This window comes from Mustela erminea, chromosome 8 (assembly GCF_009829155.1).
Source record: "Mustela erminea isolate mMusErm1 chromosome 8, mMusErm1.Pri, whole genome shotgun sequence".
NCBI classification, from domain to species: Eukaryota; Metazoa; Chordata; class Mammalia; order Carnivora; family Mustelidae; genus Mustela; species Mustela erminea.
Genome location: NC_045621.1, coordinates 65,605,228 through 65,620,109, shown reverse-complemented (window position 1 = coordinate 65,620,109; position 14,882 = coordinate 65,605,228).

The window sequence follows — 14,882 nt, the reverse complement described above, 5'->3', positions numbered from 1 at the left end:
ATTTTCAGTTTTACAAAATGAAAGAATCTGGGGGATCTTCTCGCAACACACAAACTGAAATCATACTTTGAGGCCAGTGCCTACTACTGGGAGGACTGCTCTAATCCACTCACTGGGGAGCATAACAGCAATTAGCAGAAAAATCCCAAGGGACCTAGTTCTGGGAGTTCTAGCCTATTCATTTAAAACCAGAAATGAAGAAATAAATTAACTCGAAAGAACCATGGGGAATTGTAGGAGAATCAAGGGACCCAAACGAAAGAAATCAAATGGAGTATTGTATTGTAAAGGTGTTACTAATAAACCATTTGTAGGATTTGGAAACAATTCTCAAGAAGAGAGTTCAGAGAGTTGCAAGTGTTTTGTTTTCTGCTTTACATTTTGGTTTGTTTGCTTTCATTTTTACCACAGAAATGTTCTTTTTTTTTTTTCTTTTAAAGATTTTATTTATTTGACAGAGAGAGAGAGCACAGCAGAGGGAGAAGCAGACTCCCGCTGAGCAGAGCTGGACTAGACTCAAGGCTCCAGGACCCTGGAGTCATGCCCCTGGAGCTGAAAGCAGATGCTTAACCAACTGAGCCACCCAGGTTCCCCATACCACAGAAATTTTCAAGCACACTCCAGAATTAGAAAAATAGTATAATAACTCCCCAAATACCCATCATTCAGTTTCTGCATTTATAACCATATGATCAATTTTGCTATATCTTTAGGCCACCCACTTCTCCAAAACCCTCACTATTTGTAGAGCAAATACCAGACATCATGATTTTATCCATTGAGTCTTACATCTGTATCTTTAAGAATGAGGACTTAAAAATAACCACCTTGGGGCCTCTGGGTGACTCAGTGGTTAAGAGTCGGCCTTGAGCTCAGGTCACAATCATAGGGTCCTGGAATTGAGCCTTGCATCAGGCTGCCTGCTCCTGCTCAGCAGTAAGCCTACTTCTCTGTCTCCCACTCCCTCTGCTTGTGTTCCCTCTCTCACTGTGTCTCTCTCTATGTCAAATAAGTAAATAAAATCTTTATATATATATATATATATATATATATATATATATATATAACCATTTTTACCATTAGCATGCTCAAAAATTTAACAAAAATTATTTAATATCATCAATATGCAGTCTGTATCCAAATTTCTTCGATTGTCTCATAAATATATCTTCAGTTCCTTTATTCAAATCAGGCTCCAAATGCTATTCACATATTGCATCGCTGATATGCCTCTTAGATTTCTTTTAATCTATTTATCTGAGGCTCACCTGGGTGGCTCAGTTCATTGGGTGTTTGCCTTCAGCTCAGGTCATGATCCTGGAGTCCTGGGATTAAGCCCCAAGAGTGGCTCTCTGCTCAGTGGGGAGTCTGCTTCTCCCTTTCCCTCTGCCCCTCTCCCTGCTCATGCTCCCTCACTCTCTCTCTCAAATAAATAAATAAAATCTTAATTAATTAATTAATTAATTAATTAAATGTTCCTCTCTTCCCTGTATTTCCTATAAACCAAATATTAGATCTAGAGGCTTGATAAGAATCTGGCTAAAAACTTTGGAAGGAACATTCCAGAGGTGATGCTGTGCTCTTATTCATCACATTAGAAGGCATGTAAGGTCTGTTAGTCTCCTTTTTGGAATATTAAAATCAATCACCCAGCTCAAGTATTGTCAGCCTGCTCCATCATCATTAAGTTCCCCATCAGCTTCTCACCTAATGATTTTAGCAGCTGTTGATGATCATTGACCAGACCAATTATTTCATTAAGATGGCAAAATGGTGATTAGTCTATCATTCCTTCTTCATTTATTAGCTGGAATTCCTCTAGTAAAAAAATTTACCACATTTATGTTTGGGTTTCCTTGATGAGGAGCTCAAACAGGAAAGGCAGGATATATGCTTGATTTTTCTTCTCTTTACCAGTTTCCAGAGTAATGAGTTGGTTTTTCAATATTTTTTTTGATATTTTTATTTATTTATTTGACAGAGATAGAGAAAGCACAAGCAGAAGGAACAGTAGGCAGATGAAGAGGGAGAAGCAGGCTACCTGGACTTGATCCCAGGGCCCTGAGATCATGACCTGAGCTGAAGACAGATGCTTAACCGGTTGAGCCACCCAGGAGCCCAGTTTCTTAACATTCTTTAAGAGTAACCATTTACTCTGCCTACAAATTTTGAGATTAGGTTCCCCAAAGCAAATCCAACAGTGCTAAGGATACCCCTAATTAGCATCCTCTGAGATGGTAACTGGCCCCTGGGCCTGCTGAACTGATCCGTGTGTACAAGGCCTTGGGTAAAATGAGGACAGAGAAGTGTCTATTGAATCTGGCAACATGAAAGTTATAGGTGGCCCAATATTAGTAGTTTTAGTGATGTGATGGGAATGGAAGCTCCAGAGTGGGTTCTAACAATGATAGGAGTTGAAGAACTGGAAAAAGAGAAGGAATGACAACTTGTAGAGCTTTTGCTGTGAAGAGGAACAAAGAAATGGGCTGCTCCTGAAGGAGATCTAGGGTCAAGTAAGGACTTTTTATAACAATGGAATTTTTTTTAAGATGATATTTTACCTTTTAGGATGGTATATTCCATAATAAGAAAGGGAGAAATTGATGATCCGTGAGTGGGGACAATTCCAAGAATGATGTCCTTGAGAAAGAGAAGATAGGATCCAGAACATGAGGGACCAGCCTTTGATAGAGCAATAGCACTTGTATTGTAACAAGTCGGAAGATAGAAAATATTGCTTAAGATACTGAAAGAGTTGGTGGTCAGATTCCCTATTTAGTTGTTATGTTTTATTCAGTAAAGTATGTGATAGATCATTATCTGATAGTTTGGGAGAGTTGGAATTTGTTTCTTTCTTTTTTTTTTAAAAGATTTTATTTATTTATTTATTTATTTATTTAGCATGCCCATGTGAGCAGGGGGAGGCGGTAGAGGGAGAGGGAGAGAGAGAATCTCAAGCAGACTCTGAAATGAACAGAAAGCCCAATCTCATGACCCTGAGATCAGGACCTGAGCCAAAATCAAGAGTTGGCCACTTAACTAACTGAGCCACCCAGGTGCTCCAGGGATGGTTGGAACTTCTAGGGATAAAAAGGAAAATATAGAACAGTTGACAGAGAGAGTGAAATATTGACCATACTAGGAAAATGTTATACAGTTATTGAGCAGGTGTTGAATGCTTACTTCAACTTTGTGATCATAAATTGAAGCCACAGCAGCTCTAGTGTTCAGCTACTGTGCTGCAGGCCTAGTGAAGGTGTAGAATTATACTCAGCAGGGAGGTAAGCATAAAAGAAGTAGAGTTGGGGGTGCCTGCATAGCTCAACTGGTCAAGCATCTGACTCTTGATTTCAGCTCAGGTCATGATCTTGGGGTCATGAGATTGAGCCCCATGTGAGCTCCACTCTCAGCATTCAGTCTGCTTGGGATTCTCTCTCTCTCTCTCTATCTGCTCCCCAACCCCCCACTTCTCTAGGGTAAGTAAATAAGATCTTTAAAAGAAAATCCACTTCTTTTTAATCTAAGCTTTTTTTTTTAAATGAAGGACCTGGGTATCAAAGATAGATAAGTGAGAGAGTAAGACAAGAGAGAGATAATAAACAGTTAAAAAAAAAAAAAAAGGTAGTGTCGTCATTGGATTGGAGAACCCAGGGTGTATGATGGATAAAAATGGTAAGAGTAAGGATGAAGAGGAAGACATTGATCAGACGTCAAATCTTCAGTGAAGGGGTGGGCATGACTGGGAGATCATTCAACTGTAGAACAAGGAGCCAGGGCTTTTGAAGAAAGTAGAAAGAATATGTTGAGTGACAATGGGTGGCAAAAGAAAAAACAAGTATCTCTCATTCTGGCTTGGAAGTCTACAGAATGTGAGAGGAATACTTATTTCACTTGAAAAGGCTGTAGGGAGCCAGTGAACTCAAGAGATAGAAAGATCACACAGAGTGAGGTGAAGGAGTCAGAGGGAATGTTGATGAAGGAGGTTAAGGGTTTAGGGGAACATGTTTGTCACACATCTGGAAGGCGAGGGTTCTAGAAGGCACATGGAAAGGGTTTTGGAGAGCCAGGAAGGGTGGGGGATTTGGTTGGATTTAGAACTGTGCTGAACAGCATGGGAGGAGGTGACTGGGGAGGCTTGAGCTTCTAGTGATGGAGGAAAAGAGGGAGGTGATGCATAATGGGTTTCCAACAAGTCAAGTCAGTCATTTGCAGGTCTTAGTTCAGACACTGTTTCTTGGGGGAAGTAGTCCCTCTTCTCTGCTGCCATAGTACCCCACACTTCCCCAAATAAGCACTTCTTATTTTTGCGTATGAATATGACTCAAAATCTTTCTTCTGGCCTTTGTATCTTATCAGAACCAACACATAAGTGTTTCCGACGTCTCTTGAAGGACATTACATCAGATCTAGGACCAACATACCAGAGTTCATTCAGTATAAACCCCTGAGCTTTCATAGCTCAGTGATGCTTGTTCCTACTGCAGAGGGCACACTAACTCTCCACTCTCTTATCCCTGGAAGGCCAAGACTCTGGCCAGAGGCTCTGGACCTCTTTCCCATGACACTCCTCATACCACATCAAAACCAAGATGACTGGGGCACGCGGGTGGCTCAGTGGGTTAAGCCTCTGCCTTCGCATCAAGTCATGATCTCAGGGTCCTGGGATCGAGCCCCGCATCAGGCTCTCTGCTCGGCAGGGAGCCTGCTTCCCCCTCTTTCTGCCTGACTCTCTCTCTCTCTCTCATATAAATAAATTTAAAAAAAAAAAACAAAAAAAAAAAACCAAGATGACTGAGAAGCCACTGCAGACACCGCAGAGAGGTTAAGTACTGTGGACTTCCCAACCCCAAAGAAATACTTGAGCTGGGGTAGAAGTGTATGGTAGTATGGTAGACTTACACAGAAGATCTAGTTTAAATAGATTAATAATTTCATACTGGATAGTCTTTTACTATATTTCAAAATTCTATAAAAAATATAAGTACTTTGAAATGACAGATTTCCATACTATTACATAAAGTTGAGTAAATGTCCTGTGGTTCATTATAGGTCTTAAACCCCAAAGCTTTAGTATTGCTTTTTTTTTGTATTACTTAAAACAAAAATTAACATATAATATATTTTTTGTTTCAGGGATACAGGTCTGTGATTCATCAGTCTTACACAATTCATAGCACTCACCATAGCACATACACTCCAGTCTTACACAATTCATAGCACTCACCATAGCACATACACTCCCCAATGTCCATCTACCAGCCACCCTATTCCTCCCCACCATCCGCCCTCAGTTTGTTTCCTGAGATTACGAATCTCTTATGGTTTGTCACCCTCTCTGGTTTCATCTTGTTCCATTTTTCCCTCCCTTCCCCTATGATCCTCTGTCTTGTTTCTCAAATTCCTCATTGATATTGCTTTGATGGGAATGGTTTTTATACTTTTTGTCTCCCTTACTAGAAAGACACCTCTTTGAAGACTGCAGCATAAACTTCTAGCTGCTCTAAAAATAATACTTACTGTGCACAAACTGTCGTCTTTTATTAAATATGTTCACTGTAAACACAGAGCTAGAAAACTCAACCATGGGATTTGGTCTGGTTTGGGGAATGGAGAGAATAAAGACTTGGCTTGAATTCAAGTTTATATTACTTTGAGTTAGTTCTGAACGAGCTAAAAGCAGAGCAAAGGATAAAAATGAGATACAGATGCAGGTGGGTGAATGTGGCTTCCCATCACCTCCCTTGTGTCTCTCAGAGTGCACCCAAAGTTTGCATCTCTTGGCAATTCTGCGCAACAGGTTATCTCCCAAGTCAAAGGAACATACAATGACAGACTCTCTGCCTTCTATAGTCCCAGAAACAGCTTAGACCACCAGCCCGTAAGGTCATCATTCTGAGGCTCAGTGAACTAAGCCATCTGGGCCTAACTTCCATGTTCTGGGCCTTGAAATTCTTGGGACGCCCACAGTCAGGCACTCTCTCATTTTCGGTGACTATGGGGCCAGACCTGAAATTCTCCATTTCATCTTCTTGGGTTGTTGTTTTGTTTTTTGTGGGAAGACCTTGGAAAAACAATAAGAAACCCATATATAAGCTTGAGCCAGGCAGTATAGAAAAATCATGGTTGCTACTGCTCAGTTGAACATCAATTATTAATTCCACAGGTATACATAGTGAGCCTACCAGGTGCTTGCTCCCGAAGATATAAAAGTAAACAAAACAGGCTCTGCCTTCTGCTTCAGGAAAGCTTGGAGTCTAGTTATATTTATCTTCACTCTAATGACCATTTCTTTATTGAAGGTAGACAGGAAAAAAACAGGATACACTGGCTTGAAACTTTTTCAAAAGCTTATTATTATTAATTCTGTGTTGTTTAATAACCTTTTGATCTCTTCTGGTTTTCCCCCATCCCTCCCTCCTCTGTTGATTCCCTTAAAATAACACTCAGAGCATGCACATTGTCTGTTTTCATTAAACGGTTATGTTTACTCTAAAAACAGAGCTGAAAGTTACCAACTTGAAGGATTCTTCCTCTCCTGTCTCTGGATAAAGTAAACTTTGGGAGACTCACAGAAGATATAAAGAGGTTTGTTCTAGTTCTTAGAGTCAGAGCACTAAAAAGGGCCACTGACAGAAATATAGAGAATTTAATTAATAATTTTAGGACTTTGGGAGTATCGTTGTGGAAGATTAAGTGTAGACATGTGAGTCAGCCTATAGACTTTGTAAAATCCTAAACTGCAGATTAATTTGCAAAATGAATTTTTCTCATGAAAATTCACCCTCTGTATTTCTTATGAATTGATTGCTTAATGGGTATATGTTTTATTAATATAATTGTTTCTCGATTCTGTATATGTAAAATATTCTGAAAGAATTAACTAAGCCTACAATAAATCCTTTTGGATAACAAATATACGGAAGATCTCGCAGTACAGGGGCCTCAGGGCCTTTGCGCTTGCTGTTTCTAGGGTTCTGGTCTTCCTTCAGACTTCAGCACAAATGTCATCTTATCAGAGGCCTTTGCTAATCACCCTATATAAACAGTACTCCCTCACAATGACTCTACTCCATCTACTTTATCCTCATTTTTTAACAGAACATTGATCATCACCTGATCTTTTTTTCCTGTTTTATTGAGACATAATTGACATACAGTACTGTATGTATAAGTCTAAGGTAGTCAACATCATGATTTGACTTATGTATATCATGAAATGATAACCACTTAAGTTTAATTAACACACTCATCATCTCATACAGATACAAAAGAAAAGTAAAACATTTTTTCCCTTGTGGTAAGAACTTTTACAATCTACTCTTAGCAACTTTCCTCCGTATCACACAGCAGTGTTAACAATAGTCATCATGTTGTAGATTACATCCTTAGTACCTACTTATCTTACAACTGCAAATTTGTACCTTTTGATCATCTTCATCCAACCATCCACCTACTCCTATCCCTTGCCTCAGGGTAACCACATATCTGATCTCTTTTTCTCTGAATTTGAGGTTTTTTTGGGGGGGGGGGTTTGTCTGATTGTTTTTTAGATTCTACATATAAGTGAGGTCACACAGTACTTGTTTTTCTTTGACTTGTTTCTCTTAATATAATGTCCTCAAGGTCTATCCATGTTTTGCAAATAGCAGAATGTCCCTCTTTTTTATGTCTGAATAATATGTATACCACATTTTCTTTATCTATTCATCTCTGATGGACACTTAGGTTGTTTCTATGTCTTGGCTATTGTAAATAATGCTGCTATGAACATTGGGGTGCTGATGTGTCTTTGACATAGTGTTTTCATTTCCTTTGGGATTTGAAGTGGGATTGCTGGATCATATTATAGTTTTATTTATTTACTTTTTTTTTTAAGATTTTATTTATTTATTTGATAGAGAGAGATCACAAGTAGACAGAGAGGCAGGCAGAGAGAGAGAGAGAGGGAAGCAGGCTCCCTGCCGAACAGAGAGCCCGATGCGGGACTCGATCCCAGGACCCTGAGATCATGACCTGAGCCGAAGGCAGTGGCTTAACCCACTGAGCCACCCAGGCGCCCAATTTATTTACTTATTTATTTTGAGGACCTTCCATACTGTTTTCCGCAGTGGCTATACCAATTTACAGTCCGACCAACAGTGCACCAGGGATCCCTTTATGCCTCCTTCCCACTGGCAAACACCAGTTTGCTCTCTGTATTTATTTACTTTTTTTTAAATTTACTTTTTAAAAAGATTTTATTTATTTATTTGACAGAGGGTTAGAGAGAGCACAAGTAGGCAGAGCAGCAGGCAGAGGGAGAGAGAGAGAAGCAGGCTCTCCACTGAGCAGGGAGCCCTTGCGGGGCTCGATTCCAGGACCCTGAGATCATGACCTGAGCTGAAGGCAGCCAGTTCACTGACTGAGCCACACAAGCACCCCTGATCTCTGTATTTATAAATTCAATTCTAGCACTATCACTTTTTTTTTCCATTTTATTTCTTTTCAGTGTTCCAAAATTCATTGTTTATGCACCACACCCCGTGCTCCATGCAATACATGCCCTTCATAATACCCCCCACCAGGCTCACCCTTGTTTATTTGTTTCTTGTCTGTGTACCCTATTAGGGGAAACTCTACTAAGAACAGGGACAGGGGCCCCTGGGTGGCTCAGTTGGTTAAGTGTGTCTGCCTTAAGCTCAGGTCATGATCCCAGGGTCCTGGGATTGAGCCCTGAAGTCTGGCTCCCTGCTCCCTCCCTGAGGAAGGGAACCTGCTTCTTCTTCTCCCTCTGTTCTCTGCACCTCCTCCACCCGCCCCACTCCTGTTCTCTCTTTCTCAAATAAATAGAATTTTTTTAAAAAGAAGGAAAAGAATGGGACAGTGTCTTGCTCTACTCTGTTTTCTGAGTTTAGAGCAGGATGGGGCACAGAGGAGGCTCTCAGTGTAAAGTTTCTGAATACGTGAGACTAAGCAGATAAATTTTCATGATGAAACTTGCCATATAGTGTAACTATTCGCGTACCTATGTTTTTACTCTATTTATTTGAAAATCTCATGTAGGTACTCAATTATATGCAGACTTATTCAAATGCGAACTAAGTCTTTTTATAAGTCAAATTTTAACAATCACCTTAATTTATGTGACTAAAGTGTAAATGCATTTTGATCTAGTAAATGACTGATTGATAACCCATCTACTAACAAATTCGATTTCAAAGAGGTGTACCTACTTATTAAGACTTTGAGACATATGATTTCTGCTTTGAATTTTCAGTCAGCCATTATTTCGTCACTTTAAGGAGCAACAAATATAAAATGCACCTAGCTACCATGTTTCTTTCCCCTGAGGCAAAAAATAACTAAATAAATTCATTACTTTCTTGTATTTCCTTCTTGAAACGTTCTATGAATGCACTAGCAAATATTTATGCCTTTTTCCTTTTCTTATACAGCTGATAGTATCCTATATTCACAGTTCTGTACCTTGTTTTTGTGTTGTATATGTGTGTGTGTCTGTGTTTTCCTTAATCTCTCTTTGGAGATTCCTCAAGTTTTATAGCTCTATAGTACTCCATTGTGAATATTGTCTTTTTTTTTTTTTAAGATTATTTATTTACTTACTTGAGAGAGAGAGAGAGCAAGAGAGGGGAGAAGGTCAGAGGGAGAACCAGACTCCCCATGGAGGTGGGAGCCCGATGTGGGACTCGATCCCGGGACTCCAGGATCATGACCTGAGCTGAAGGTGGTCGCTCAACCAACTGAGCCACCCAGGCGCCCTGTGCAACATTGTCTTAATTTATTTCAGTAATTCCACATGGACTTTCAGATTGTTTTCAGTCTTTTGCTGTTATAAACAGCATTGCAATGAATAATTTTATCTATGTGTCATTTCATGCATATATAAATGTATCTATAGGATTATTCTTGGATGTGTGCTTGGGTCTTAGAGCAATTAATAACTTCCCTCATCCTCACCCAACTTTTGAGGCAATGGGGGAATAAGACAAAGAATTAAGCAAATAGGTAATCAAAAGATGACCTTTATTACTGATAAAAACTGATGTTATATTTGCAGATAAAGGGGCTTCCTAATTCTCAATCTCTTTCCATTTAATCACGGCAATGTTGATCAACTATAGGCCTACCCGTGCAGGTTTTAGGAAGAAGAGAGACTGAGGCGAATCTTCCCAGTTTATTCTTGATACATTTAATAATTAGGAAAGCCATCCCTCCTTCCCTGGGGAGAAGCAAGAAAAGCCAAGGATATTAAACTAGCAGAGCTGCTTCTGCCTGGAAGGACCCATAGGAGATGAGAATTGATCCCACGCTAATAAAGTTCTCTGCTCATTCAAAAGGATTTTGCATTTGTAATTTCGGTACATTTTTCTTGATTGCCCTCTTAATGTATCACTGGAGAACTGGGTTGGTGGCTCTCCTTACCCTCATCTTAAACTCTTCTAAATGTTTGGTTTTTATAGACAGGGAAAGGGGAAGAAAAGACAAGAGCCTGATGAGAAAGTTTCTAATCCTGGATTTATGAGACAGGATGCTGAGCTACTCCCACAGATGTTTTGTTATATTTTCTCATAAAACCTGAACTTCCTCACTGGGAAAAAAAAAAAAAAAAAAAAAAAACAGTTCAAAGCTTCAGCTCATCTACTGCAATGGCCAAGAACATCTTTATTTGTAACTTGTAGCATAAAGACACAGAGGTTCTCAGAAGGTGAATGTCACTATGGAGGAATGCCCAGTTAGAGGAGCTGTTCAAAATATTACAGGTATACAAGATGAAAAACTCTAAAAGGAAACACAAAGCCACAAAATGCACCTGAAGACTGAAGTTTTGTCGAGCCAAGAGATTAACAGTAGTTTATATTAGGTGCAGTTTTAGTTTAAACTTGCCAATAATTTCATTACCAGGTGTGTGCTGTGATTTGGGTGTGGCTGCATGGATGTTTGGCTACGTGGGGCTTCTCAACTGTGCAATGACTGACCCAGACCTTCTCTTTAGAGAAGCTTTTCTTGTTCAAGGAGACAAAGGCCAAGAACTCCTTCACTTGCCTTCCTCACTTCTTTTAAGAGCAGAGGTAAATAGAATAGGTAAATTTTTCAGCCAATAACTTTGGATCTCTTTATTTTTCTTAAAAACAGTTGAAAATAATTTTACATGTCTTTTGCGTTCATTAGACTTCCTAACGTGTTGACAAGGGAGAATTGTTATCTGGAAGAGTCCTTCCATAAGCTCTTGGTTAAGTCCCCAAGCATACATGCCTTCTGTTAGAAATTGGAGGATGGAAAAGCGGAAGGAAGGTCTAACAAAGACTGCTTCAAAGACCTTCAAAAATTATGAGGAACTTGGGGGTGCTGGTTGGCTTAGTCAGTAGAGCATGTGGCTCTTGATCTTGGAGATACAAGTTCAAGTCCCCATGTTGGGTATAGATATTGCTTTAAAAATTTTTTTTTTAATTGTGAATAATAAGATCCTCTAAAATGTTCTTACTTTTTACTTATGTTTAGACTTCCTGGCTGGAATTCCTTACCATCCCTTCCTTCTGTCTAACTAAAACCCGAAGTCTCAGGTGGTAGCGAGCTAGTTTCAACCTTACCTCTACATCTACTTTCTGTTTGGAATTTTGAATCAGCCCCAAATTACTGAAAAATGCATACTCATCTGCACATTAGTACTGTTATTCTGAGTAGTGTGTGTATGTGTAAGATGTGGCAGAAAGCAAATGATCTATAGTGTGATATCCTAATTCTAGTATCCCAGGTGACTCTGAGAACCAGATACTTCCTGTGGCAAAAGGGGTCTACAGATGTTAGGATAGAAGAGGTTGGGTAAACACCCTAGAGTGCTTTTAGCACTTCCCTGACAATGCTAAGACCTTACAAATTTTTTTTTAATATTTTATTTATTTATTTGACAGACAGAGATTACAAGTAGGCAGAGAGGCAGTCAGAGAGAGGAGGAAGCAGGCTCCCCGCTGAGCAGAGAGCCCGATGTGGGGCCCGATCCCAGGACCCTGGGATCATGACCCGAGCTGAAGGCAGAGGCTTCAACCCACTGAGCCACCCAGGTGCCCCAAGACCTTACAAAATTTTAACTCTAATTACCCCCTCCTGTCTTTTGTGTTATTGTTGTTATGTATTTTAACTTTAGACCTAGAAACAATGAACAATCTAGTGGCAGTAAACATTGCTAGCACCCAGGCTTTGAGTGAAATATCATTTCTTGAAATACCATTTCTCAGTAAAAGAAACCAGGAATGCTTGGAGAAATCTCAGATTCCAGGTTTGAGGCAAGAGAGATACAAGATGAGCGAGGAGTATGCTGTCCTACCAATCAGCAAAGAAACTATGGAAAACTATTGGGACTCAGCCAAAAGGAACTGGAAAACAATCTGTAGATCCTTCTACCAGCTTAAGAATGGAATAAATCAAGCTTCAATAAGAGTAATCACAATAAAATGAAAAGTGACAAGTAGGTTTAAATCCACAAGTTCATAATGATTAAAGAAACCAAATCTAATAAATCACTTTTGAAGGATGCTGTTTATTTAGCAAACTGGTACATAAAGGTAAGAATCAAGCATTTATCCTACTTTTCCTGTACCTCTGGGTAAGAAAACTAGTAAATTTAGAAAAGATTATAGCACTGGAAACCACCATTTGGCAGACTCTAAGGAATCAAAGATCTAGGTATTGTGTATCTGTGTTAGGGGGGCCCTTAGCTGGTGTATTAAATCAAGAATATGCAGATTATGTCCTGCTGAAGGAGAAGGCATAAGCCATCCACACAGGGATCAGCAGGTAGCTTCCTCAGCATCAAAGCTCCCACTTTGGGGAAGTGAAAACCCCAGGGTCATTTTGATGAAGCCATAGTTTCCATACACTCACATGAAGGAAGAAAAGTCACATGATTTATTACAAATGCCAGAAACCAAGAATTGGGGGAGTAGGGGGCACACAAGAAGCCAGGGCAAAGGCAGTTTTCTGTCCCAGGTCAGGAGCAAGCAGGAGCTAGAGAGCAGGGTAGCAAGCACTTATTACTTATAAGGTGGTTGGGGCAGAAGCCACTAACTTTTTCCAGGCTCCACTCTACATGTTTATTTTAAAAAGTACCCAAGAGAAAGCAAAGCAGGAACCTGGATGGGGAGCCTCAGCTCAGGTCTTCATCGAAATATCCGAACTCTGGCATGTACGGTACAGTATAGGGAACATAATAACACTGTAATCACTTTATAGAGCGACAGATGGTGACCAGATTTCTTGTGGGATCATTTCCTGATGTATAAAAATATGAAATCAACTATGATATACACCTGAAACTAATAGGATACTGTATGTCAATTATACCTCAATAAAAAAATTAAATTCCAGAAACAAATATCCAGACTCTGGGTGTAAGCAGGGTTGTCATACCAAGAAATGCCTAGCAGCAACTCCAAATAGCGGTTTCCTCATCACAGTGTCTGTGGTTGCTAACATCAAAAGGAGACAATTGCAACTGTGCCTTTTTTTTTTTAAGATTGTATTTATTTATTTATTTATTTATTTATTCAACAGAGGAACACAGCAGTGGGAGTGGCAGGCAGAGGGAGAGGGAGAAGTAGTCTCCCCCCGAGCAGGGAGCCCAACACAGGGTTTGATCCAGGACCCTGGGATCATGACCTAAGCCAAAGGCAGACGCTTAACTGACTGAGCCACCCAGGCGCCCCCCCCGACAATTATTTAATAACAGCCACAGGAAACTAAAAATCCAGGTGCTAATACTAGTGGAAGAAAGAAAATAATCACCACGGTAAGAACAGAGGTTATTCGCAGGGGTGGGAGGCTGTGTTCGGGATGTGCCCCTGGAGTGGCTGGCCGGTCCTCTGTCCTGATGGATGCCAGTTACAAGAGGGTTTGCCTTTTTATAACTCATTAAGCTGTTCATTTGTTTCATGTGGCTTTCTGTATTTGTATCCTATTTGACAGTTTACAAAAAGGTTTAAGAAATCATACAGAAACCAGTGAAGCTCTTATCTTCCTGCCTGCCTATGCTCAAGGTCCCATACTCCCTTGTTGGGGAGAAGGCTTGTCTCATTTCCTTAATGAGGAGGGTGGGAGGAGAAAGAGCTAAAGGGTAGAAGAGGGCTGCAGAAGTATGTATCTGGGAAACCCAAGTGCCATCCTTGTGTCTCCATCTGCGTGTATACGGAAAGATGTAGTTAACAAGTTTCGGTGTCAGGCAGGCATTGTTAAGAGTGTTCCCAGATTCCATGAGCCCAGTCTTACGTTGGTGAGCAAAAGTGGTAAGGCATGTGGGTTTTTGGGGAGGCAAGGGGTGCTAGGGAACAATTGGCTCCATCTCTCCCTATTAAGGCTGAAGTCCACAGCTCTGGCATTTCACATTCCCCTATGAGAACCTGTGTAAGAGAGGCACTGGCAGGTACACAGAGGTAAGAGCTTGTGGTATGGTTTGAATTTCAAAGGTAAAAGTTGAAATATTGGTAATCTTATGTATACAAAAGAACACAATTTACATTGATTCTTCCTAAGCCAGCAGAGAACACCCTAAATTGTGACTTATTGGAATATAGAGAATTCACTGATGGTTTGAGCAAGTCGCTCAATACCACTCCAGTGAAGCCCCAAAGAGAATATTACATCTTAAATCAGAAAGCTAAGATGGGGGCACCTGAGTGGCTCAGTGGTTAAGCCTCTGCCTTCAGCTCAGGTAGTGATCCCAGAGCCCTGGGATTGAGCCCCACATCGGGCTCTCTGCTCAGCAGGGACCTGCTTTCTCTCTCTGCCTGCCTCTCTGCCTACTTGTGATCTCTGTCTGTCAAATAAATAAATAAAATCTTAAAAAGAAAAGAAAGCTAGGGAGGCCCCCAGGTGACTGTCAGTTAAGCCTC